The sequence below is a fragment of the Phyllobates terribilis genome, unplaced genomic scaffold (genome assembly GCF_046119375.1).
Source record: "Phyllobates terribilis strain yellow unplaced genomic scaffold, ASM4611937v1 Scaffold_2708__1_contigs__length_111604, whole genome shotgun sequence".
Taxonomy (NCBI): Eukaryota; Metazoa; Chordata; class Amphibia; order Anura; family Dendrobatidae; genus Phyllobates; species Phyllobates terribilis.
This window is the reverse complement of record NW_027365465.1, coordinates 84,859-107,036: the sequence shown is the minus strand read 5'-3', so window position 1 is coordinate 107,036 and position 22,178 is coordinate 84,859. Positions and strand designations below refer to the sequence as shown.

At 45.1% G+C, this 22,178-nt stretch overlaps 16 non-coding genes and 2 pseudogenes across 16 annotated transcripts; all 18 read left to right on the top strand.

The window, feature by feature from the left end:
- The first annotated feature begins 201 nt into the window (after positions 1–201).
- On the top strand, positions 202–372 carry LOC141246919 (U2 spliceosomal RNA; annotated as a pseudogene).
- A 1,115-nt stretch (positions 373–1,487) lies between these two features.
- LOC141246905 (U2 spliceosomal RNA) lies at positions 1,488–1,678 on the top strand. The gene has a single exon (XR_012310435.1). It is a non-coding gene; the product is annotated as a U2 spliceosomal RNA (small nuclear RNA).
- A 1,115-nt stretch (positions 1,679–2,793) lies between these two features.
- Positions 2,794–2,885, top strand: LOC141246923 (U2 spliceosomal RNA; annotated as a pseudogene).
- A 794-nt stretch (positions 2,886–3,679) lies between these two features.
- On the top strand, positions 3,680–3,867 carry LOC141246916 (U2 spliceosomal RNA). The gene has a single exon (XR_012310444.1). It is a non-coding gene; the product is annotated as a U2 spliceosomal RNA (small nuclear RNA).
- A 1,115-nt stretch (positions 3,868–4,982) lies between these two features.
- On the top strand, positions 4,983–5,173 carry LOC141246904 (U2 spliceosomal RNA). Its single transcript, XR_012310434.1, has one exon. It is a non-coding gene; the product is annotated as a U2 spliceosomal RNA (small nuclear RNA).
- A 1,115-nt stretch (positions 5,174–6,288) lies between these two features.
- LOC141246902 (U2 spliceosomal RNA) lies at positions 6,289–6,479 on the top strand. Its single transcript, XR_012310432.1, has one exon. It is a non-coding gene; the product is annotated as a U2 spliceosomal RNA (small nuclear RNA).
- Positions 6,480–7,594: 1,115 nt separating this feature from the next.
- LOC141246900 (U2 spliceosomal RNA) lies at positions 7,595–7,785 on the top strand. The gene has a single exon (XR_012310431.1). It is a non-coding gene; the product is annotated as a U2 spliceosomal RNA (small nuclear RNA).
- Positions 7,786–8,900: 1,115 nt separating this feature from the next.
- On the top strand, positions 8,901–9,091 carry LOC141246899 (U2 spliceosomal RNA). The gene has a single exon (XR_012310430.1). It is a non-coding gene; the product is annotated as a U2 spliceosomal RNA (small nuclear RNA).
- A 1,115-nt stretch (positions 9,092–10,206) lies between these two features.
- On the top strand, positions 10,207–10,397 carry LOC141246898 (U2 spliceosomal RNA). The gene has a single exon (XR_012310429.1). It is a non-coding gene; the product is annotated as a U2 spliceosomal RNA (small nuclear RNA).
- Positions 10,398–11,512: 1,115 nt separating this feature from the next.
- On the top strand, positions 11,513–11,703 carry LOC141246897 (U2 spliceosomal RNA). Its single transcript, XR_012310428.1, has one exon. It is a non-coding gene; the product is annotated as a U2 spliceosomal RNA (small nuclear RNA).
- A 1,115-nt stretch (positions 11,704–12,818) lies between these two features.
- On the top strand, positions 12,819–13,009 carry LOC141246973 (U2 spliceosomal RNA). The gene has a single exon (XR_012310491.1). It is a non-coding gene; the product is annotated as a U2 spliceosomal RNA (small nuclear RNA).
- A 1,115-nt stretch (positions 13,010–14,124) lies between these two features.
- Positions 14,125–14,315, top strand: LOC141246972 (U2 spliceosomal RNA). The gene has a single exon (XR_012310490.1). It is a non-coding gene; the product is annotated as a U2 spliceosomal RNA (small nuclear RNA).
- Positions 14,316–15,430: 1,115 nt separating this feature from the next.
- On the top strand, positions 15,431–15,621 carry LOC141246971 (U2 spliceosomal RNA). The gene has a single exon (XR_012310489.1). It is a non-coding gene; the product is annotated as a U2 spliceosomal RNA (small nuclear RNA).
- A 1,115-nt stretch (positions 15,622–16,736) lies between these two features.
- Positions 16,737–16,927, top strand: LOC141246970 (U2 spliceosomal RNA). Its single transcript, XR_012310488.1, has one exon. It is a non-coding gene; the product is annotated as a U2 spliceosomal RNA (small nuclear RNA).
- Positions 16,928–18,042: 1,115 nt separating this feature from the next.
- LOC141246969 (U2 spliceosomal RNA) lies at positions 18,043–18,233 on the top strand. The gene has a single exon (XR_012310487.1). It is a non-coding gene; the product is annotated as a U2 spliceosomal RNA (small nuclear RNA).
- Positions 18,234–19,348: 1,115 nt separating this feature from the next.
- LOC141246967 (U2 spliceosomal RNA) lies at positions 19,349–19,539 on the top strand. The gene has a single exon (XR_012310485.1). It is a non-coding gene; the product is annotated as a U2 spliceosomal RNA (small nuclear RNA).
- Positions 19,540–20,654: 1,115 nt separating this feature from the next.
- LOC141246966 (U2 spliceosomal RNA) lies at positions 20,655–20,845 on the top strand. Its single transcript, XR_012310484.1, has one exon. It is a non-coding gene; the product is annotated as a U2 spliceosomal RNA (small nuclear RNA).
- A 1,115-nt stretch (positions 20,846–21,960) lies between these two features.
- Positions 21,961–22,151, top strand: LOC141246964 (U2 spliceosomal RNA). Its single transcript, XR_012310483.1, has one exon. It is a non-coding gene; the product is annotated as a U2 spliceosomal RNA (small nuclear RNA).
- The last annotated feature ends 27 nt before the right edge of the window (positions 22,152–22,178 follow it).

Genomic DNA, 22,178 nt, shown 5'->3' with positions numbered 1-22,178 from the left:
CAAGATGGAATACATATTGTAAGTGTTAATTGGTTTATATTTCTTTTTAAAAGAGGTTTTTTTTCCATATGATGATAGTTAACCCACAGGTTTAATGAGTCACGTAAAGTGAAATGAATAGCCGGTTAACTGGGTAACTAGACTGATGGAAAAAAAAGAAAAATGAAAAAAAAAAAAAAAAAAAAAAAAAAAAAAAAAAAAAAAAAAAAAAAAAAAAAATCTGTTCTTATCAGTTTAATATCTGATACGTCCCCTATCTGGGGACCATATATTAAATGGATTTTTAGAACAGGGAGATGGAAAAAGAGCTTGCTCTGTCCACTCCACGCATTGACCTGGTATTGCAGTATCTCCAGGACCGGTGCACCCCTTCTTTAATGCAGTTTCTAAAATCAGAAAGAATTGAATTCAATGTTTTTTGTTCATTTTGCTTGTTTGTCGGATTTTGGGATGGACTCTTTGGCTCTGCTTTTCTTCTCCTCATTGGATTTTTCATGTTCAAAGTTGCAGAAGCCAGATTACAAGCTCATTTTGGTTCAACTTCAGCAACTGTGCATTGCATTGCCATGTAATGTGATGCAATGCTATCTTTCTAGCTCTCCCTTTCTACTTCCTTTTGGATAAACAGACATATTAGGCAAGCATTTTGGAGCTTTCACCTAAATAACTACAGGTGGTGAGATAAGCTGCACAATATAATTGACCTTTCAGTATATTGTTGCACACACACCATCTATTTAGCAAATGCCCTTGTTATCAACAGCAGCCTTTTAAACTCACCCGAGCTAACAGGTATGTGCGCTGGTTACACTGCTGCGCTTAAAATTTCTTTTTTGGTTTGCTACAATGCCTTTTCTGAAACGTTGTCTCCTTCTGCTGGAACACTGACTTCTTTCATTTAATGCCTGCAGACTATAAAAGAGAACCCAACCCAAAAAGTTTGGTTGATTAGTCTGTGGCATTCTGTTAAACTGTTGCTTATGGCGGTCTCTGTGAGCTTCTCAGCGACATTCAGCCAGCCAGGTATCCTGCCTGCAGTAGATGGAATGTGGCAATGGAACGCTGGCTGCGCGTGTCATAATAGGCTCTGAGCCTTTATATACCTGTGCACAGCAGCAGCCACCTTCAGTCTGCTGCTGGACAGCCAGCAGCAGCAGCAGCAGGAGAGGTATGTAATCAGGAGCCCTCCTGCTAAGGGTAGACAGCTGCTCGTTCCACCCCACCCCCCGCCTTAATTGGTTCTCCTCCCTTCCAACGGTGTTGAGGCGGGTGGGAACAGCAGGGGGTGAAGGTGCTGTGTTTAAAGAGGTGGAGTTATGCAGATCTAAAACGCGTGGATTGCAGCAGCAGCAAGCCGAAAAGTGCAGGCATGTAAGGGATCTAGAGGTTGACAACATGTCTTCTTAACGGGAGTCCAGGAGCTCATCTCCACAAATGGACTTTTTAGGATCCTTGGGTGGCTCCGTAGTTTGAAACCAATTCTGGTTATCGCTTCTCGGCCTTTTGGCTAAGATCAAGTGTAGTATCTGTTCTTATCAGTTTAATATCTGATACGTCCCCTATCTGGGGACCATATATTAAATGGATTTTTAGAACAGGGAGATGGAAAAAGAGCTTGCTCTGTCCACTCCACGCATTGACCTGGTATTGCAGTATCTCCAGGACCGGTGCACCCCTTCTTTAATGCAGTTTCTAAAATCAGAAAGAATTGAATTCAATGTTTTTTGTTCATTTTGCTTGTTTGTCGGATTTTGGGATGGACTCTTTGGCTCTGCTTTTCTTCTCCTCATTGGATTTTTCATGTTCAAAGTTGCAGAAGCCAGATTACAAGCTCATTTTGGTTCAACTTCAGCAACTGTGCATTGCATTGCCATGTAATGTGATGCAATGCTATCTTTCTAGCTCTCCCTTTCTACTTCCTTTTGGATAAACAGACATATTAGGCAAGCATTTTGGAGCTTTCACCTAAATAACTACAGGTGGTGAGATAAGCTGCACAATATAATTGACCTTTCAGTATATTGTTGCACACACACCATCTATTTAGCAAATGCCCTTGTTATCAACAGCAGCCTTTTAAACTCACCCGAGCTAACAGGTATGTGCGCTGGTTACACTGCTGCGCTTAAAATTTCTTTTTTGGTTTGCTACAATGCCTTTTCTGAAACGTTGTCTCCTTCTGCTGGAACACTGACTTCTTTCATTTAATACCTGCAGACTATAAAAGAGAACCCAACCCAAAAAGTTTGGTTGATTAGTCTGTGGCATTCTGTTAAACTGTTGCTTATGGCGGTCTCTGTGAGCTTCTCAGCGACATTCAGCCAGCCAGGTATCCTGCCTGCAGTAGATGGAATGTGGCAATGGAACGCTGGCTGCGCGTGTCATAATAGGCTCTGAGCCTTTATATACCTGTGCACAGCAGCAGCCACCTTCAGTCTGCTGCTGGACAGCCAGCAGCAGCAGCAGCAGGAGAGGTATGTAATCAGGAGCCCTCCTGCTAAGGGTAGACAGCTGCTCGTTCCACCCCACCCCCCGCCTTAATTGGTTCTCCTCCCTTCCAACGGTGTTGAGGCGGGTGGGAACAGCAGGGGGTGAAGGTGCTGTGTTTAAAGAGGTGGAGTTATGCAGATCTAAAACGCGTGGATTGCAGCAGCAGCAAGCCGAAAAGTGCAGGCATGTAAGGGATCTAGAGGTTGACAACATGTCTTCTTAACGGGAGTCCAGGAGCTCATCTCCACAAATGGACTTTTTAGGATCCTTGGGTGGCTCTGTAGTTTGAAACCAATTCTGGTTATCGCTTCTCGGCCTTTTGGCTAAGATCAAGTGTAGTATCTTTCGAAAAGGCGGTTTTGGATGTTGGCCGCCCTAGTAGATTGATACATTATGCACACTGGGGTTTAGGCGCTTGTTAGTACGCCAGGTGGCTAATATAGTCATCTGGTGGAAAGCATGGCCCCCCAGGATCGACGCCATTGGGCCGGGGAAGATCGAAAGCCCGAAGTGTGAAGTGCCCCAGGAGTGGTGACCCTGGGGTGCCTTAACTCACTGGGATTGGGAACCCCACTTGAGTTTATGGCACATTTGCACAAGCACTTCAAATTTTCTTTCTTCGCACACACCCTTATTCCGGGCCTTCTGGCCTTAGGATGGGGAATTTTTCAATTCCCGGTCGAAGGTCCGGGCAGTATTATACTGTGAAACCTTCACTATTTATTTAATTTCTTTGTCACTGTGTGTCCACTTATTCACGTGTGTCACGTCCTACTAGGATTTTGTCGGGATGCGGTTCCCTTACGGGTTCCTCTCTTGGCAGGTCTAGGGGGGGAGTGTGTGGCCATCAGGTTCCGCTCCCCCCTGAACCCCCCTGGCTCTCCTCTTTTGGGAGGAGAGCGTTGTTGGCTCCCCTCTTCCGGGAGGGGAGCACAGTCTTTGGCTCCCAGTGCCTTGCTCGGGTGAGAACTCGGGCAGGTGCTGGGGGTAAGATTGGGTCGCCTCTGGCTTCGGCTGGAGGTGGCTTTTTGTCCCTGTTCCTCGCTGTGGCCTTTTGGCTCGGAGGGACGGGGAATGGTTTGGGGGACCCTTCTCCTTTTGGAGAGGGTTTCAAGAAGACCAGCATCCTAGTGCACTTTTTTTGTGGCACTTGTCACTTTTTTAAGCGCACTCGGGTTTTGTACACGAATTCGGGCTTTCGAAAAAAAAAAAAAAAAGAAAAAATCTGTTCTTATCAGTTTAATATCTGATACGTCCCCTATCTGGGGACCATATATTAAATGGATTTTTAGAACAGGGAGATGGAAAAAGAGCTTGCTCTGTCCACTCCACGCATTGACCTGGTATTGCAGTATCTCCAGGACCGGTGCACCCCTTCTTTAATGCAGTTTCTAAAATCAGAAAGAATTGAATTCAATGTTTTTTGTTCATTTTGCTTGTTTGTCGGATTTTGGGATGGACTCTTTGGCTCTGCTTTTCTTCTCCTCATTGGATTTTTCATGTTCAAAGTTGCAGAAGCCAGATTACAAGCTCATTTTGGTTCAACTTCAGCAACTGTGCATTGCATTGCCATGTAATGTGATGCAATGCTATCTTTCTAGCTCTCCCTTTCTACTTCCTTTTGGATAAACAGACATATTAGGCAAGCATTTTGGAGCTTTCACCTAAATAACTACAGGTGGTGAGATAAGCTGCACAATATAATTGACCTTTCAGTATATTGTTGCACACACACCATCTATTTAGCAAATGCCCTTGTTATCAACAGCAGCCTTTTAAACTCACCCGAGCTAACAGGTATGTGCGCTGGTTACACTGCTGCGCTTAAAATTTCTTTTTTGGTTTGCTACAATGCCTTTTCTGAAACGTTGTCTCCTTCTGCTGGAACACTGACTTCTTTCATTTAATGCCTGCAGACTATAAAAGAGAACCCAACCCAAAAAGTTTGGTTGATTAGTCTGTGGCATTCTGTTAAACTGTTGCTTATGGCGGTCTCTGTGAGCTTCTCAGCGACATTCAGCCAGCCAGGTATCCTGCCTGCAGTAGATGGAATGTGGCAATGGAACGCTGGCTGCGCGTGTCATAATAGGCTCTGAGCCTTTATATACCTGTGCACAGCAGCAGCCACCTTCAGTCTGCTGCTGGACAGCCAGCAGCAGCAGCAGCAGGAGAGGTATGTAATCAGGAGCCCTCCTGCTAAGGGTAGACAGCTGCTCGTTCCACCCCACCCCCCGCCTTAATTGGTTCTCCTCCCTTCCAACGGTGTTGAGGCGGGTGGGAACAGCAGGGGGTGAAGGTGCTGTGTTTAAAGAGGTGGAGTTATGCAGATCTAAAACGCGTGGATTGCAGCAGCAGCAAGCCGAAAAGTGCAGGCATGTAAGGGATCTAGAGGTTGACAACATGTCTTCTTAACGGGAGTCCAGGAGCTCATCTCCACAAATGGACTTTTTAGGATCCTTGGGTGGCTCCGTAGTTTGAAACCAATTCTGGTTATCGCTTCTCGGCCTTTTGGCTAAGATCAAGTGTAGTATCTGTTCTTATCAGTTTAATATCTGATACGTCCCCTATCTGGGGACCATATATTAAATGGATTTTTAGAACAGGGAGATGGAAAAAGAGCTTGCTCTGTCCACTCCACGCATTGACCTGGTATTGCAGTATCTCCAGGACCGGTGCACCCCTTCTTTAATGCAGTTTCTAAAATCAGAAAGAATTGAATTCAATGTTTTTTGTTCATTTTGCTTGTTTGTCGGATTTTGGGATGGACTCTTTGGCTCTGCTTTTCTTCTCCTCATTGGATTTTTCATGTTCAAAGTTGCAGAAGCCAAATTACAAGCTCATTTTGGTTCAACTTCAGCAACTGTGCATTGCATTGCCATGTAATGTGATGCAATGCTATCTTTCTAGCTCTCCCTTTCTACTTCCTTTTGGATAAACAGACATATTAGGCAAGCATTTTGGAGCTTTCACCTAAATAACTACAGGTGGTGAGATAAGCTGCACAATATAATTGACCTTTCAGTATATTGTTGCACACACACCATCTATTTAGCAAATGCCCTTGTTATCAACAGCAGCCTTTTAAACTCACCCGAGCTAACAGGTATGTGCGCTGGTTACACTGCTGCGCTTAAAATTTCTTTTTTGGTTTGCTACAATGCCTTTTCTGAAACGTTGTCTCCTTCTGCTGGAACACTGACTTCTTTCATTTAATGCCTGCAGACTATAAAAGAGAACCCAACCCAAAAAGTTTGGTTGATTAGTCTGTGGCATTCTGTTAAACTGTTGCTTATGGCGGTCTCTGTGAGCTTCTCAGCGACATTCAGCCAGCCAGGTATCCTGCCTGCAGTAGATGGAATGTGGCAATGGAACGCTGGCTGCGCGTGTCATAATAGGCTCTGAGCCTTTATATACCTGTGCACAGCAGCAGCCACCTTCAGTCTGCTGCTGGACAGCCAGCAGCAGCAGCAGCAGGAGAGGTATGTAATCAGGAGCCCTCCTGCTAAGGGTAGACAGCTGCTCGTTCCACCCCACCCCCCGCCTTAATTGGTTCTCCTCCCTTCCAACGGTGTTGAGGCGGGTGGGAACAGCAGGGGGTGAAGGTGCTGTGTTTAAAGAGGTGGAGTTATGCAGATCTAAAACGCGTGGATTGCAGCAGCAGCAAGCCGAAAAGTGCAGGCATGTAAGGGATCTAGAGATTGACAACATGTCTTCTTAACGGGAGTCCAGGAGCTCATCTCCACAAATGGACTTTTTAGGATCCTTGGGTGGCTCCGTAGTTTGAAACCAATTCTGGTTATCGCTTCTCGGCCTTTTGGCTAAGATCAAGTGTAGTATCTGTTCTTATCAGTTTAATATCTGATACGTCCCCTATCTGGGGACCATATATTAAATGGATTTTTAGAACAGGGAGATGGAAAAAGAGCTTGCTCTGTCCACTCCACGCATTGACCTGGTATTGCAGTATCTCCAGGACCGGTGCACCCCTTCTTTAATGCAGTTTCTAAAATCAGAAAGAATTGAATTCAATGTTTTTTGTTCATTTTGCTTGTTTGTCGGATTTTGGGATGGACTCTTTGGCTCTGCTTTTCTTCTCCTCATTGGATTTTTCATGTTCAAAGTTGCAGAAGCCAGATTACAAGCTCATTTTGGTTCAACTTCAGCAACTGTGCATTGCATTGCCATGTAATGTGATGCAATGCTATCTTTCTAGCTCTCCCTTTCTACTTCCTTTTGGATAAACAGACATATTAGGCAAGCATTTTGGAGCTTTCACCTAAATAACTACAGGTGGTGAGATAAGCTGCACAATATAATTGACCTTTCAGTATATTGTTGCACACACACCATCTATTTAGCAAATGCCCTTGCTATCAACAGCAGCCTTTTAAACTCACCCGAGCTAACAGGTATGTGCGCTGGTTACACTGCTGCGCTTAAAATTTCTTTTTTGGTTTGCTACAATGCCTTTTCTGAAACGTTGTCTCCTTCTGCTGGAACACTGACTTCTTTCATTTAATGCCTGCAGACTATAAAAGAGAACCCAACCCAAAAAGTTTGGTTGATTAGTCTGTGGCATTCTGTTAAACTGTTGCTTATGGCGGTCTCTGTGAGCTTCTCAGCGACATTCAGCCAGCCAGGTATCCTGCCTGCAGTAGATGGAATGTGGCAATGGAACGCTGGCTGCGCGTGTCATAATAGGCTCTGAGCCTTTATATACCTGTGCACAGCAGCAGCCACCTTCAGTCTGCTGCTGGACAGCCAGCAGCAGCAGCAGCAGGAGAGGTATGTAATCAGGAGCCCTCCTGCTAAGGGTAGACAGCTGCTCGTTCCACCCCACCCCCCGCCTTAATTGGTTCTCCTCCCTTCCAACGGTGTTGAGGCGGGTGGGAACAGCAGGGGGTGAAGGTGCTGTGTTTAAAGAGGTGGAGTTATGCAGATCTAAAACGCGTGGATTGCAGCAGCAGCAAGCCGAAAAGTGCAGGCATGTAAGGGATCTAGAGGTTGACAACATGTCTTCTTAACGGGAGTCCAGGAGCTCATCTCCACAAATGGACTTTTTAGGATCCTTGGGTGGCTCCGTAGTTTGAAACCAATTCTGGTTATCGCTTCTCGGCCTTTTGGCTAAGATCAAGTGTAGTATCTGTTCTTATCAGTTTAATATCTGATACGTCCCCTATCTGGGGACCATATATTAAATGGATTTTTAGAACAGGGAGATGGAAAAAGAGCTTGCTCTGTCCACTCCACGCATTGACCTGGTATTGCAGTATCTCCAGGACCGGTGCACCCCTTCTTTAATGCAGTTTCTAAAATCAGAAAGAATTGAATTCAATGTTTTTTGTTCATTTTGCTTGTTTGTCGGATTTTGGGATGGACTCTTTGGCTCTGCTTTTCTTCTCCTCATTGGATTTTTCATGTTCAAAGTTGCAGAAGCCAGATTACAAGCTCATTTTGGTTCAACTTCAGCAACTGTGCATTGCATTGCCATGTAATGTGATGCAATGCTATCTTTCTAGCTCTCCCTTTCTACTTCCTTTTGGATAAACAGACATATTAGGCAAGCATTTTGGAGCTTTCACCTAAATAACTACAGGTGGTGAGATAAGCTGCACAATATAATTGACCTTTCAGTATATTGTTGCACACACACCATCTATTTAGCAAATGCCCTTGTTATCAACAGCAGCCTTTTAAACTCACCCGAGCTAACAGGTATGTGCGCTGGTTACACTGCTGCGCTTAAAATTTCTTTTTTGGTTTGCTACAATGCCTTTTCTGAAACGTTGTCTCCTTCTGCTGGAACACTGACTTCTTTCATTTAATGCCTGCAGACTATAAAAGAGAACCCAACCCAAAAAGTTTGGTTGATTAGTCTGTGGCATTCTGTTAAACTGTTGCTTATGGCGGTCTCTGTGAGCTTCTCAGCGACATTCAGCCAGCCAGGTATCCTGCCTGCAGTAGATGGAATGTGGCAATGGAACGCTGGCTGCGCGTGTCATAATAGGCTCTGAGCCTTTATATACCTGTGCACAGCAGCAGCCACCTTCAGTCTGCTGCTGGACAGCCAGCAGCAGCAGCAGCAGGAGAGGTATGTAATCAGGAGCCCTCCTGCTAAGGGTAGACAGCTGCTCGTTCCACCCCACCCCCCGCCTTAATTGGTTCTCCTCCCTTCCAACGGTGTTGAGGCGGGTGGGAACAGCAGGGGGTGAAGGTGCTGTGTTTAAAGAGGTGGAGTTATGCAGATCTAAAACGCGTGGATTGCAGCAGCAGCAAGCCGAAAAGTGCAGGCATGTAAGGGATCTAGAGGTTGACAACATGTCTTCTTAACGGGAGTCCAGGAGCTCATCTCCACAAATGGACTTTTTAGGATCCTTGGGTGGCTCCGTAGTTTGAAACCAATTCTGGTTATCGCTTCTCGGCCTTTTGGCTAAGATCAAGTGTAGTATCTGTTCTTATCAGTTTAATATCTGATACGTCCCCTATCTGGGGACCATATATTAAATGGATTTTTAGAACAGGGAGATGGAAAAAGAGCTTGCTCTGTCCACTCCACGCATTGACCTGGTATTGCAGTATCTCCAGGACCGGTGCACCCCTTCTTTAATGCAGTTTCTAAAATCAGAAAGAATTGAATTCAATGTTTTTTGTTCATTTTGCTTGTTTGTCGGATTTTGGGATGGACTCTTTGGCTCTGCTTTTCTTCTCCTCATTGGATTTTTCATGTTCAAAGTTGCAGAAGCCAGATTACAAGCTCATTTTGGTTCAACTTCAGCAACTGTGCATTGCATTGCCATGTAATGTGATGCAATGCTATCTTTCTAGCTCTCCCTTTCTACTTCCTTTTGGATAAACAGACATATTAGGCAAGCATTTTGGAGCTTTCACCTAAATAACTACAGGTGGTGAGATAAGCTGCACAATATAATTGACCTTTCAGTATATTGTTGCACACACACCATCTATTTAGCAAATGCCCTTGTTATCAACAGCAGCCTTTTAAACTCACCCGAGCTAACAGGTATGTGCGCTGGTTACACTGCTGCGCTTAAAATTTCTTTTTTGGTTTGCTACAATGCCTTTTCTGAAACGTTGTCTCCTTCTGCTGGAACACTGACTTCTTTCATTTAATGCCTGCAGACTATAAAAGAGAACCCAACCCAAAAAGTTTGGTTGATTAGTCTGTGGCATTCTGTTAAACTGTTGCTTATGGCGGTCTCTGTGAGCTTCTCAGCGACATTCAGCCAGCCAGGTATCCTGCCTGCAGTAGATGGAATGTGGCAATGGAACGCTGGCTGCGCGTGTCATAATAGGCTCTGAGCCTTTATATACCTGTGCACAGCAGCAGCCACCTTCAGTCTGCTGCTGGACAGCCAGCAGCAGCAGCAGCAGGAGAGGTATGTAATCAGGAGCCCTCCTGCTAAGGGTAGACAGCTGCTCGTTCCACCCCACCCCCCGCCTTAATTGGTTCTCCTCCCTTCCAACGGTGTTGAGGCGGGTGGGAACAGCAGGGGGTGAAGGTGCTGTGTTTAAAGAGGTGGAGTTATGCAGATCTAAAACGCGTGGATTGCAGCAGCAGCAAGCCGAAAAGTGCAGGCATGTAAGGGATCTAGAGGTTGACAACATGTCTTCTTAACGGGAGTCCAGGAGCTCATCTCCACAAATGGACTTTTTAGGATCCTTGGGTGGCTCCGTAGTTTGAAACCAATTCTGGTTATCGCTTCTCGGCCTTTTGGCTAAGATCAAGTGTAGTATCTGTTCTTATCAGTTTAATATCTGATACGTCCCCTATCTGGGGACCATATATTAAATGGATTTTTAGAACAGGGAGATGGAAAAAGAGCTTGCTCTGTCCACTCCACGCATTGACCTGGTATTGCAGTATCTCCAGGACCGGTGCACCCCTTCTTTAATGCAGTTTCTAAAATCAGAAAGAATTGAATTCAATGTTTTTTGTTCATTTTGCTTGTTTGTCGGATTTTGGGATGGACTCTTTGGCTCTGCTTTTCTTCTCCTCATTGGATTTTTCATGTTCAAAGTTGCAGAAGCCAGATTACAAGCTCATTTTGGTTCAACTTCAGCAACTGTGCATTGCATTGCCATGTAATGTGATGCAATGCTATCTTTCTAGCTCTCCCTTTCTACTTCCTTTTGGATAAACAGACATATTAGGCAAGCATTTTGGAGCTTTCACCTAAATAACTACAGGTGGTGAGATAAGCTGCACAATATAATTGACCTTTCAGTATATTGTTGCACACACACCATCTATTTAGCAAATGCCCTTGTTATCAACAGCAGCCTTTTAAACTCACCCGAGCTAACAGGTATGTGCGCTGGTTACACTGCTGCGCTTAAAATTTCTTTTTTGGTTTGCTACAATGCCTTTTCTGAAACGTTGTCTCCTTCTGCTGGAACACTGACTTCTTTCATTTAATGCCTGCAGACTATAAAAGAGAACCCAACCCAAAAAGTTTGGTTGATTAGTCTGTGGCATTCTGTTAAACTGTTGCTTATGGCGGTCTCTGTGAGCTTCTCAGCGACATTCAGCCAGCCAGGTATCCTGCCTGCAGTAGATGGAATGTGGCAATGGAACGCTGGCTGCGCGTGTCATAATAGGCTCTGAGCCTTTATATACCTGTGCACAGCAGCAGCCACCTTCAGTCTGCTGCTGGACAGCCAGCAGCAGCAGCAGCAGGAGAGGTATGTAATCAGGAGCCCTCCTGCTAAGGGTAGACAGCTGCTCGTTCCACCCCACCCCCCGCCTTAATTGGTTCTCCTCCCTTCCAACGGTGTTGAGGCGGGTGGGAACAGCAGGGGGTGAAGGTGCTGTGTTTAAAGAGGTGGAGTTATGCAGATCTAAAACGCGTGGATTGCAGCAGCAGCAAGCCGAAAAGTGCAGGCATGTAAGGGATCTAGAGGTTGACAACATGTCTTCTTAACGGGAGTCCAGGAGCTCATCTCCACAAATGGACTTTTTAGGATCCTTGGGTGGCTCCGTAGTTTGAAACCAATTCTGGTTATCGCTTCTCGGCCTTTTGGCTAAGATCAAGTGTAGTATCTGTTCTTATCAGTTTAATATCTGATACGTCCCCTATCTGGGGACCATATATTAAATGGATTTTTAGAACAGGGAGATGGAAAAAGAGCTTGCTCTGTCCACTCCACGCATTGACCTGGTATTGCAGTATCTCCAGGACCGGTGCACCCCTTCTTTAATGCAGTTTCTAAAATCAGAAAGAATTGAATTCAATGTTTTTTGTTCATTTTGCTTGTTTGTCGGATTTTGGGATGGACTCTTTGGCTCTGCTTTTCTTCTCCTCATTGGATTTTTCATGTTCAAAGTTGCAGAAGCCAGATTACAAGCTCATTTTGGTTCAACTTCAGCAACTGTGCATTGCATTGCCATGTAATGTGATGCAATGCTATCTTTCTAGCTCTCCCTTTCTACTTCCTTTTGGATAAACAGACATATTAGGCAAGCATTTTGGAGCTTTCACCTAAATAACTACAGGTGGTGAGATAAGCTGCACAATATAATTGACCTTTCAGTATATTGTTGCACACACACCATCTATTTAGCAAATGCCCTTGTTATCAACAGCAGCCTTTTAAACTCACCCGAGCTAACAGGTATGTGCGCTGGTTACACTGCTGCGCTTAAAATTTCTTTTTTGGTTTGCTACAATGCCTTTTCTGAAACGTTGTCTCCTTCTGCTGGAACACTGACTTCTTTCATTTAATGCCTGCAGACTATAAAAGAGAACCCAACCCAAAAAGTTTGGTTGATTAGTCTGTGGCATTCTGTTAAACTGTTGCTTATGGCGGTCTCTGTGAGCTTCTCAGCGACATTCAGCCAGCCAGGTATCCTGCCTGCAGTAGATGGAATGTGGCAATGGAACGCTGGCTGCGCGTGTCATAATAGGCTCTGAGCCTTTATATACCTGTGCACAGCAGCAGCCACCTTCAGTCTGCTGCTGGACAGCCAGCAGCAGCAGCAGCAGGAGAGGTATGTAATCAGGAGCCCTCCTGCTAAGGGTAGACAGCTGCTCGTTCCACCCCACCCCCCGCCTTAATTGGTTCTCCTCCCTTCCAACGGTGTTGAGGCGGGTGGGAACAGCAGGGGGTGAAGGTGCTGTGTTTAAAGAGGTGGAGTTATGCAGATCTAAAACGCGTGGATTGCAGCAGCAGCAAGCCGAAAAGTGCAGGCATGTAAGGGATCTAGAGGTTGACAACATGTCTTCTTAACGGGAGTCCAGGAGCTCATCTCCACAAATGGACTTTTTAGGATCCTTGGGTGGCTCCGTAGTTTGAAACCAATTCTGGTTATCGCTTCTCGGCCTTTTGGCTAAGATCAAGTGTAGTATCTGTTCTTATCAGTTTAATATCTGATACGTCCCCTATCTGGGGACCATATATTAAATGGATTTTTAGAACAGGGAGATGGAAAAAGAGCTTGCTCTGTCCACTCCACGCATTGACCTGGTATTGCAGTATCTCCAGGACCGGTGCACCCCTTCTTTAATGCAGTTTCTAAAATCAGAAAGAATTGAATTCAATGTTTTTTGTTCATTTTGCTTGTTTGTCGGATTTTGGGATGGACTCTTTGGCTCTGCTTTTCTTCTCCTCATTGGATTTTTCATGTTCAAAGTTGCAGAAGCCAGATTACAAGCTCATTTTGGTTCAACTTCAGCAACTGTGCATTGCATTGCCATGTAATGTGATGCAATGCTATCTTTCTAGCTCTCCCTTTCTACTTCCTTTTGGATAAACAGACATATTAGGCAAGCATTTTGGAGCTTTCACCTAAATAACTACAGGTGGTGAGATAAGCTGCACAATATAATTGACCTTTCAGTATATTGTTGCACACACACCATCTATTTAGCAAATGCCCTTGTTATCAACAGCAGCCTTTTAAACTCACCCGAGCTAACAGGTATGTGCGCTGGTTACACTGCTGCGCTTAAAATTTCTTTTTTGGTTTGCTACAATGCCTTTTCTGAAACGTTGTCTCCTTCTGCTGGAACACTGACTTCTTTCATTTAATGCCTGCAGACTATAAAAGAGAACCCAACCCAAAAAGTTTGGTTGATTAGTCTGTGGCATTCTGTTAAACTGTTGCTTATGGCGGTCTCTGTGAGCTTCTCAGCGACATTCAGCCAGCCAGGTATCCTGCCTGCAGTAGATGGAATGTGGCAATGGAACGCTGGCTGCGCGTGTCATAATAGGCTCTGAGCCTTTATATACCTGTGCACAGCAGCAGCCACCTTCAGTCTGCTGCTGGACAGCCAGCAGCAGCAGCAGCAGGAGAGGTATGTAATCAGGAGCCCTCCTGCTAAGGGTAGACAGCTGCTCGTTCCACCCCACCCCCCGCCTTAATTGGTTCTCCTCCCTTCCAACGGTGTTGAGGCGGGTGGGAACAGCAGGGGGTGAAGGTGCTGTGTTTAAAGAGGTGGAGTTATGCAGATCTAAAACGCGTGGATTGCAGCAGCAGCAAGCCGAAAAGTGCAGGCATGTAAGGGATCTAGAGGTTGACAACATGTCTTCTTAACGGGAGTCCAGGAGCTCATCTCCACAAATGGACTTTTTAGGATCCTTGGGTGGCTCCGTAGTTTGAAACCAATTCTGGTTATCGCTTCTCGGCCTTTTGGCTAAGATCAAGTGTAGTATCTGTTCTTATCAGTTTAATATCTGATACGTCCCCTATCTGGGGACCATATATTAAATGGATTTTTAGAACAGGGAGATGGAAAAAGAGCTTGCTCTGTCCACTCCACGCATTGACCTGGTATTGCAGTATCTCCAGGACCGGTGCACCCCTTCTTTAATGCAGTTTCTAAAATCAGAAAGAATTGAATTCAATGTTTTTTGTTCATTTTGCTTGTTTGTCGGATTTTGGGATGGACTCTTTGGCTCTGCTTTTCTTCTCCTCATTGGATTTTTCATGTTCAAAGTTGCAGAAGCCAGACTACAAGCTCATTTTGGTTCAACTTCAGCAACTGTGCATTGCATTGCCATGTAATGTGATGCAATGCTATCTTTCTAGCTCTCCCTTTCTACTTCCTTTTGGATAAACAGACATATTAGGCAAGCATTTTGGAGCTTTCACCTAAATAACTACAGGTGGTGAGATAAGCTGCACAATATAATTGACCTTTCAGTATATTGTTGCACACACACCATCTATTTAGCAAATGCCCTTGTTATCAACAGCAGCCTTTTAAACTCACCCGAGCTAACAGGTATGTGCGCTGGTTACACTGCTGCGCTTAAAATTTCTTTTTTGGTTTGCTACAATGCCTTTTCTGAAACGTTGTCTCCTTCTGCTGGAACACTGACTTCTTTCATTTAATGCCTGCAGACTATAAAAGAGAACCCAACCCAAAAAGTTTGGTTGATTAGTCTGTGGCATTCTGTTAAACTGTTGCTTATGGCGGTCTCTGTGAGCTTCTCAGCGACATTCAGCCAGCCAGGTATCCTGCCTGCAGTAGATGGAATGTGGCAATGGAACGCTGGCTGCGCGTGTCATAATAGGCTCTGAGCCTTTATATACCTGTGCACAGCAGCAGCCACCTTCAGTCTGCTGCTGGACAGCCAGCAGCAGCAGCAGCAGGAGAGGTATGTAATCAGGAGCCCTCCTGCTAAGGGTAGACAGCTGCTCGTTCCACCCCACCCCCCGCCTTAATTGGTTCTCCTCCCTTCCAACGGTGTTGAGGCGGGTGGGAACAGCAGGGGGTGAAGGTGCTGTGTTTAAAGAGGTGGAGTTATGCAGATCTAAAACGCGTGGATTGCAGCAGCAGCAAGCCGAAAAGTGCAGGCATGTAAGGGATCTAGAGGTTGACAACATGTCTTCTTAACGGGAGTCCAGGAGCTCATCTCCACAAATGGACTTTTTAGGATCCTTGGGTGGCTCCGTAGTTTGAAACCAATTCTGGTTATCGCTTCTCGGCCTTTTGGCTAAGATCAAGTGTAGTATCTGTTCTTATCAGTTTAATATCTGATACGTCCCCTATCTGGGGACCATATATTAAATGGATTTTTAGAACAGGGAGATGGAAAAAGAGCTTGCTCTGTCCACTCCACGCATTGACCTGGTATTGCAGTATCTCCAGGACCGGTGCACCCCTTCTTTAATGCAGTTTCTAAAATCAGAAAGAATTGAATTCAATGTTTTTTGTTCATTTTGCTTGTTTGTCGGATTTTGGGATGGACTCTTTGGCTCTGCTTTTCTTCTCCTCATTGGATTTTTCATGTTCAAAGTTGCAGAAGCCAGATTACAAGCTCATTTTGGTTCAACTTCAGCAACTGTGCATTGCATTGCCATGTAATGTGATGCAATGCTATCTTTCTAGCTCTCCCTTTCTACTTCCTTTTGGATAAACAGACATATTAGGCAAGCATTTTGGAGCTTTCACCTAAATAACTACAGGTGGTGAGATAAGCTGCACAATATAATTGACCTTTCAGTATATTGTTGCACACACACCATCTATTTAGCAAATGCCCTTGTTATCAACAGCAGCCTTTTAAACTCACCCGAGCTAACAGGTATGTGCGCTGGTTACACTGCTGCGCTTAAAATTTCTTTTTTGGTTTGCTACAATGCCTTTTCTGAAACGTTGTCTCCTTCTGCTGGAACACTGACTTCTTTCATTTAATGCCTGCAGACTATAAAAGAGAACCCAACCCAAAAAGTTTGGTTGATTAGTCTGTGGCATTCTGTTAAACTGTTGCTTATGGCGGTCTCTGTGAGCTTCTCAGCGACATTCAGCCAGCCAGGTATCCTGCCTGCAGTAGATGGAATGTGGCAATGGAACGCTGGCTGCGCGTGTCATAATAGGCTCTGAGCCTTTATATACCTGTGCACAGCAGCAGCCACCTTCAGTCTGCTGCTGGACAGCCAGCAGCAGCAGCAGCAGGAGAGGTATGTAATCAGGAGCCCTCCTGCTAAGGGTAGACAGCTGCTCGTTCCACCCCACCCCCCGCCTTAATTGGTTCTCCTCCCTTCCAACGGTGTTGAGGCGGGTGGGAACAGCAGGGGGTGAAGGTGCTGTGTTTAAAGAGGTGGAGTTATGCAGATCTAAAACGCGTGGATTGCAGCAGCAGCAAGCCGAAAAGTGCAGGCATGTAAGGGATCTAGAGGTTGACAACATGTCTTCTTAACGGGAGTCCAGGAGCTCATCTCCACAAATGGACTTTTTAGGATCCTTGGGTGGCTCCGTAGTTTGAAACCAATTCTGGTTATCGCTTCTCGGCCTTTTGGCTAAGATCAAGTGTAGTATCTGTTCTTATCAGTTTAATATCTGATACGTCCCCTATCTGGGGACCATATATTAAATGGATTTTTAGAACAGGGAGATGGAAAAAGAGCTTGCTCTGTCCACTCCACGCATTGACCTGGTATTGCAGTATCTCCAGGACCGGTGCACCCCTTCTTTAATGCAGTTTCTAAAATCAGAAAGAATTGAATTCAATGTTTTTTGTTCATTTTGCTTGTTTGTCGGATTTTGGGATGGACTCTTTGGCTCTGCTTTTCTTCTCCTCATTGGATTTTTCATGTTCAAAGTTGCAGAAGCCAGATTACAAGCTCATTTTGGTTCAACTTCAGCAACTGTGCATTGCATTGCCATGTAATGTGATGCAATGCTATCTTTCTAGCTCTCCCTTTCTACTTCCTTTTGGATAAACAGACATATTAGGCAAGCATTTTGGAGCTTTCACCTAAATAACTACAGGTGGTGAGATAAGCTGCACAATATAATTGACCTTTCAGTATATTGTTGCACACACACCATCTATTTAGCAAATGCCCTTGTTATCAACAGCAGCCTTTTAAACTCACCCGAGCTAACAGGTATGTGCGCTGGTTACACTGCTGCGCTTAAAATTTCTTTTTTGGTTTGCTACAATGCCTTTTCTGAAACGTTGTCTCCTTCTGCTGGAACACTGACTTCTTTCATTTAATGCCTGCAGACTATAAAAGAGAACCCAACCCAAAAAGTTTGGTTGATTAGTCTGTGGCATTCTGTTAAACTGTTGCTTATGGCGGTCTCTGTGAGCTTCTCAGCGACATTCAGCCAGCCAGGTATCCTGCCTGCAGTAGATGGAATGTGGCAATGGAACGCTGGCTGCGCGTGTCATAATAGGCTCTGAGCCTTTATATACCTGTGCACAGCAGCAGCCACCTTCAGTCTGCTGCTGGACAGCCAGCAGCAGCAGCAGCAGGAGAGGTATGTAATCAGGAGCCCTCCTGCTAAGGGTAGACAGCTGCTCGTTCCACCCCACCCCCCGCCTTAATTGGTTCTCCTCCCTTCCAACGGTGTTGAGGCGGGTGGGAACAGCAGGGGGTGAAGGTGCTGTGTTTAAAGAGGTGGAGTTATGCAGATCTAAAACGCGTGGATTGCAGCAGCAGCAAGCCGAAAAGTGCAGGCATGTAAGGGATCTAGAGGTTGACAACATGTCTTCTTAACGGGAGTCCAGGAGCTCATCTCCACAAATGGACTTTTTAGGATCCTTGGGTGGCTCCGTAGTTTGAAACCAATTCTGGTTATCGCTTCTCGGCCTTTTGGCTAAGATCAAGTGTAGTATCTGTTCTTATCAGTTTAATATCTGATACGTCCCCTATCTGGGGACCATATATTAAATGGATTTTTAGAACAGGGAGATGGAAAAAGAGCTTGCTCTGTCCACTCCACGCATTGACCTGGTATTGCAGTATCTCCAGGACCGGTGCACCCCTTCTTTAATGCAGTTTCTAAAATCAGAAAGAATTGAATTCAATGTTTTTTGTTCATTTTGCTTGTTTGTCGGATTTTGGGATGGACTCTTTGGCTCTGCTTTTCTTCTCCTCATTGGATTTTTCATGTTCAAAGTTGCAGAAGCCAGATTACAAGCTCATTTTGGTTCAACTTCAGCAACTGTGCATTGCATTGCCATGTAATGTGATGCAATGCTATCTTTCTAGCTCTCCCTTTCTACTTCCTTTTGGATAAACAGACATATTAGGCAAGCATTTTGGAGCTTTCACCTAAATAACTACAGGTGGTGAGATAAGCTGCACAATATAATTGACCTTTCAGTATATTGTTGCACACACACCATCTATTTAGCAAATGCCCTTGTTATCAACAGCAGCCTTTTAAACTCACCCGAGCTAACAGGTATGTGCGCTGGTTACACTGCTGCGCTTAAAATTTCTTTTTTGGTTTGCTACAATGCCTTTTCTGAAACGTTGTCTCCTTCTGCTGGAACACTGACTTCTTTCATTTAATGCCTGCAGACTATAAAAGAGAACCCAACCCAAAAAGTTTGGTTGATTAGTCTGTGGCATTCTGTTAAACTGTTGCTTATGGCGGTCTCTGTGAGCTTCTCAGCGACATTCAGCCAGCCAGGTATCCTGCCTGCAGTAGATGGAATGTGGCAATGGAACGCTGGCTGCGCGTGTCATAATAGGCTCTGAGCCTTTATATACCTGTGCACAGCAGCAGCCACCTTCAGTCTGCTGCTGGACAGCCAGCAGCAGCAGCAGCAGGAGAGGTATGTAATCAGGAGCCCTCCTGCTAAGGGTAGACAGCTGCTCGTTCCACCCCACCCCCCGCCTTAATTGGTTCTCCTCCCTTCCAACGGTGTTGAGGCGGGTGGGAACAGCAGGGGGTGAAGGTGCTGTGTTTAAAGAGGTGGAGTTATGCAGATCTAAAACGCGTGGATTACAGCAGCAGCAAGCCGAAAAGTGCAGGCATGTAAGGGATCTAGAGGTTGACAACATGTCTTCTTAACGGGAGTCCAGGAGCTCATCTCCACAAATGGACTTTTTAGGATCCTTGGGTGGCTCCGTAGTTTGAAACCAATTCTGGTTATCGCTTCTCGGCCTTTTGGCTAAGATCAAGTGTAGTATCTGTTCTTATCAGTTTAATATCTGATACGTCCCCTATCTGGGGACCATATATTAAATGGATTTTTAGAACAGGGAGATGGAAAAAGAGCTTGCTCTGTCCACTCCACGCATTGACCTGGTATTGCAGTATCTCCAGGACCGGTGCACCCCTTCTTTAATGCAGTTTCTAAAATCAGAAAGAATTGAATTCAATGTTTTTTGTTCATTTTGCTTGTTTGTCGGATTTTGGGATGGACTCTTTGGCTCTGCTTTTCTTCTCCTCATTGGATTTTTCATGTTCAAAGTTGCAGAAGCCAGATTACAAGCTCATTTTGGTTCAACTTCAGCAACTGTGCATTGCATTGCCATGTAATGTGATGCAATGCTATCTTTCTAGCTCTCCCTTTCTACTTCCTTTTGGATAAACAGACATATTAGGCAAGCATTTTGGAGCTTTCACCTAAATAACTACAGGTGGTGAGATAAGCTGCACAATATAATTGACCTTTCAGTATATTGTTGCACACACACCATCTATTTAGCAAATGCCCTTGTTATCAACAGCAGCCTTTTAAACTCACCCGAGCTAACAGGTATGTGCGCTGGTTACACTGCTGCGCTTAAAATTTCTTTTTTGGTTTGCTACAATGCCTTTTCTGAAACGTTGTCTCCTTCTGCTGGAACACTGACTTCTTTCATTTAATGCCTGCAGACTATAAAAGAGAACCCAACCCAAAAAGTTTGGTTGATTAGTCTGTGGCATTCTGTTAAACTGTTGCTTATGGCGGTCTCTGTGAGCTTCTCAGCGACATTCAGCCAGCCAGGTATCCTGCCTGCAGTAGATGGAATGTGGCAATGGAACGCTGGCTGCGCGTGTCATAATAGGCTCTGAGCCTTTATATAACTGTGCACAGCAGCAGCCACCTTCAGTCTGCTGCTGGACAGCCAGCAGCAGCAGCAGCAGGAGAGGTATGTAATCAGGAGCCCTCCTGCTAAGGGTAGACAGCTGCTCGTTCCACCCCACCCCCCGCCTTAATTGGTTCTCCTCCCTTCCAACGGTGTTGAGGCGGGTGGGAACAGCAGGGGGTGAAGGTGCTGTGTTTAAAGAGGTGGAGTTATGCAGATCTAAAACGCGTGGATTGCAGCAGCAGCAAGCCGAAAAGTGCAGGCATGTAAGGGATCTAGAGGTTGACAACATGTCTTCTTAACGGGAGTCCAGGAGCTCATCTCCACAAATGGACTTTTTAGGATCCTTGGGTGGCTCCGTAGTTTGAAACCAATTCTGGTTATCGCTTCTCGGCCTTTTGGCTAAGATCAAGTGTAGTATCTGTTCTTATCAGTTTAATATCTGATACGTCCCCTATCTGGGGACCATATATTAAATGGATTTTTAGAACAGGGAGATGGAAAAAGAGCTTGCTCTGTCCACTCCACGCATTGACCTGGTATTGCAGTATCTCCAGGACCGGTGCACCCCTTCTTTAATGCAGTTTCTAAAATCAGAAAGAATTGAATTCAATGTTTTTTGTTCATTTTGCTTGTTTGTCGGATTTTGGGATGGACTCTTTGGCTCTGCTTTTCTTCTCCTCATTGGATTTTTCATGTTCAAAGTTGCAGAAGCCAGATTACAAGCTCATTTTGGTTCAACTTCAGCAACTGTGCATTGCATTGCCATGTAATGTGATGCAATGCTATCTTTCTAGCTCTCCCTTTCTACTTCCTTTTGGATAAACAGACATATTAGGCAAGCATTTTGGAGCTTTCACCTAAATAACTACAGGTGGTGAGATAAGCTGCACAATATAATTGACCTTTCAGTATATTGTTGCACACACACCATCTATTTAGCAAATGCCCTTGTTATCAACAGCAGCCTTTTAAACTCACCCGAGCTAACAGGTATGTGCGCTGGTTACACTGCTGCGCTTAAAATTTCTTTTTTGGTTTGCTACAATGCCTTTTCTGAAACGTTGTCTCCTTCTGCTGGAACACTGACTTCTTTCATTTAATGCCTGCAGACTATAAAAGAGAACCCAACCCAAAAAGTTTGGTTGATTAGTCTGTGGCATTCTGTTAAACTGTTGCTTATGGCGGTCTCTGTGAGCTTCTCAGCGACATTCAGCCAGCCAGGTATCCTGCCTGCAGTAGATGGAATGTGGCAATGGAACGCTGGCTGCGCGTGTCATAATAGGCTCTGAGCCTTTATATACCTGTGCACAGCAGCAGCCACCTTCAGTCTGCTGCTGGACAGCCAGCAGCAGCAGCAGCAGGAGAGGTATGTAATCAGGAGCCCTCCTGCTAAGGGTAGACAGCTGCTCGTTCCACCCCACCCCCCGCCTTAATTGGTTCTCCTCCCTTCCAACGGTGTTGAGGCGGGTGGGAACAGCAGGGGGTGAAGGTGCTGTGTTTAAAGAGGTGGAGTTATGCAGATCTAAAACGCGTGGATTGCAGCAGCAGCAAGCCGAAAAGTGCAGGCATGTAAGGGATCTAGAGGTTGACAACATGTCTTCTTAACGGGAGTCCAGGAGCTCATCTCCACAAATGGACTTTTTAGGATCCTTGGGTGGCTCCGTAGTTTGAAACCAATTCTGGTTATCGCTTCTCGGCCTTTTGGCTAAGATCAAGTGTAGTATCTGTTCTTATCAGTTTAATATCTGATACGTCCCCTATCTGGGGACCATATATTAAATGGATTTTTAGAACAGGGAGATGGAAAAAGAGCTTGCTCTGTCCACTCCACGCATTGACCTGGTATTGCAGTATCTCCAGGACCGGTGCACCCCTTCTTTAATGCAGTTTCTAAAATCAGAAA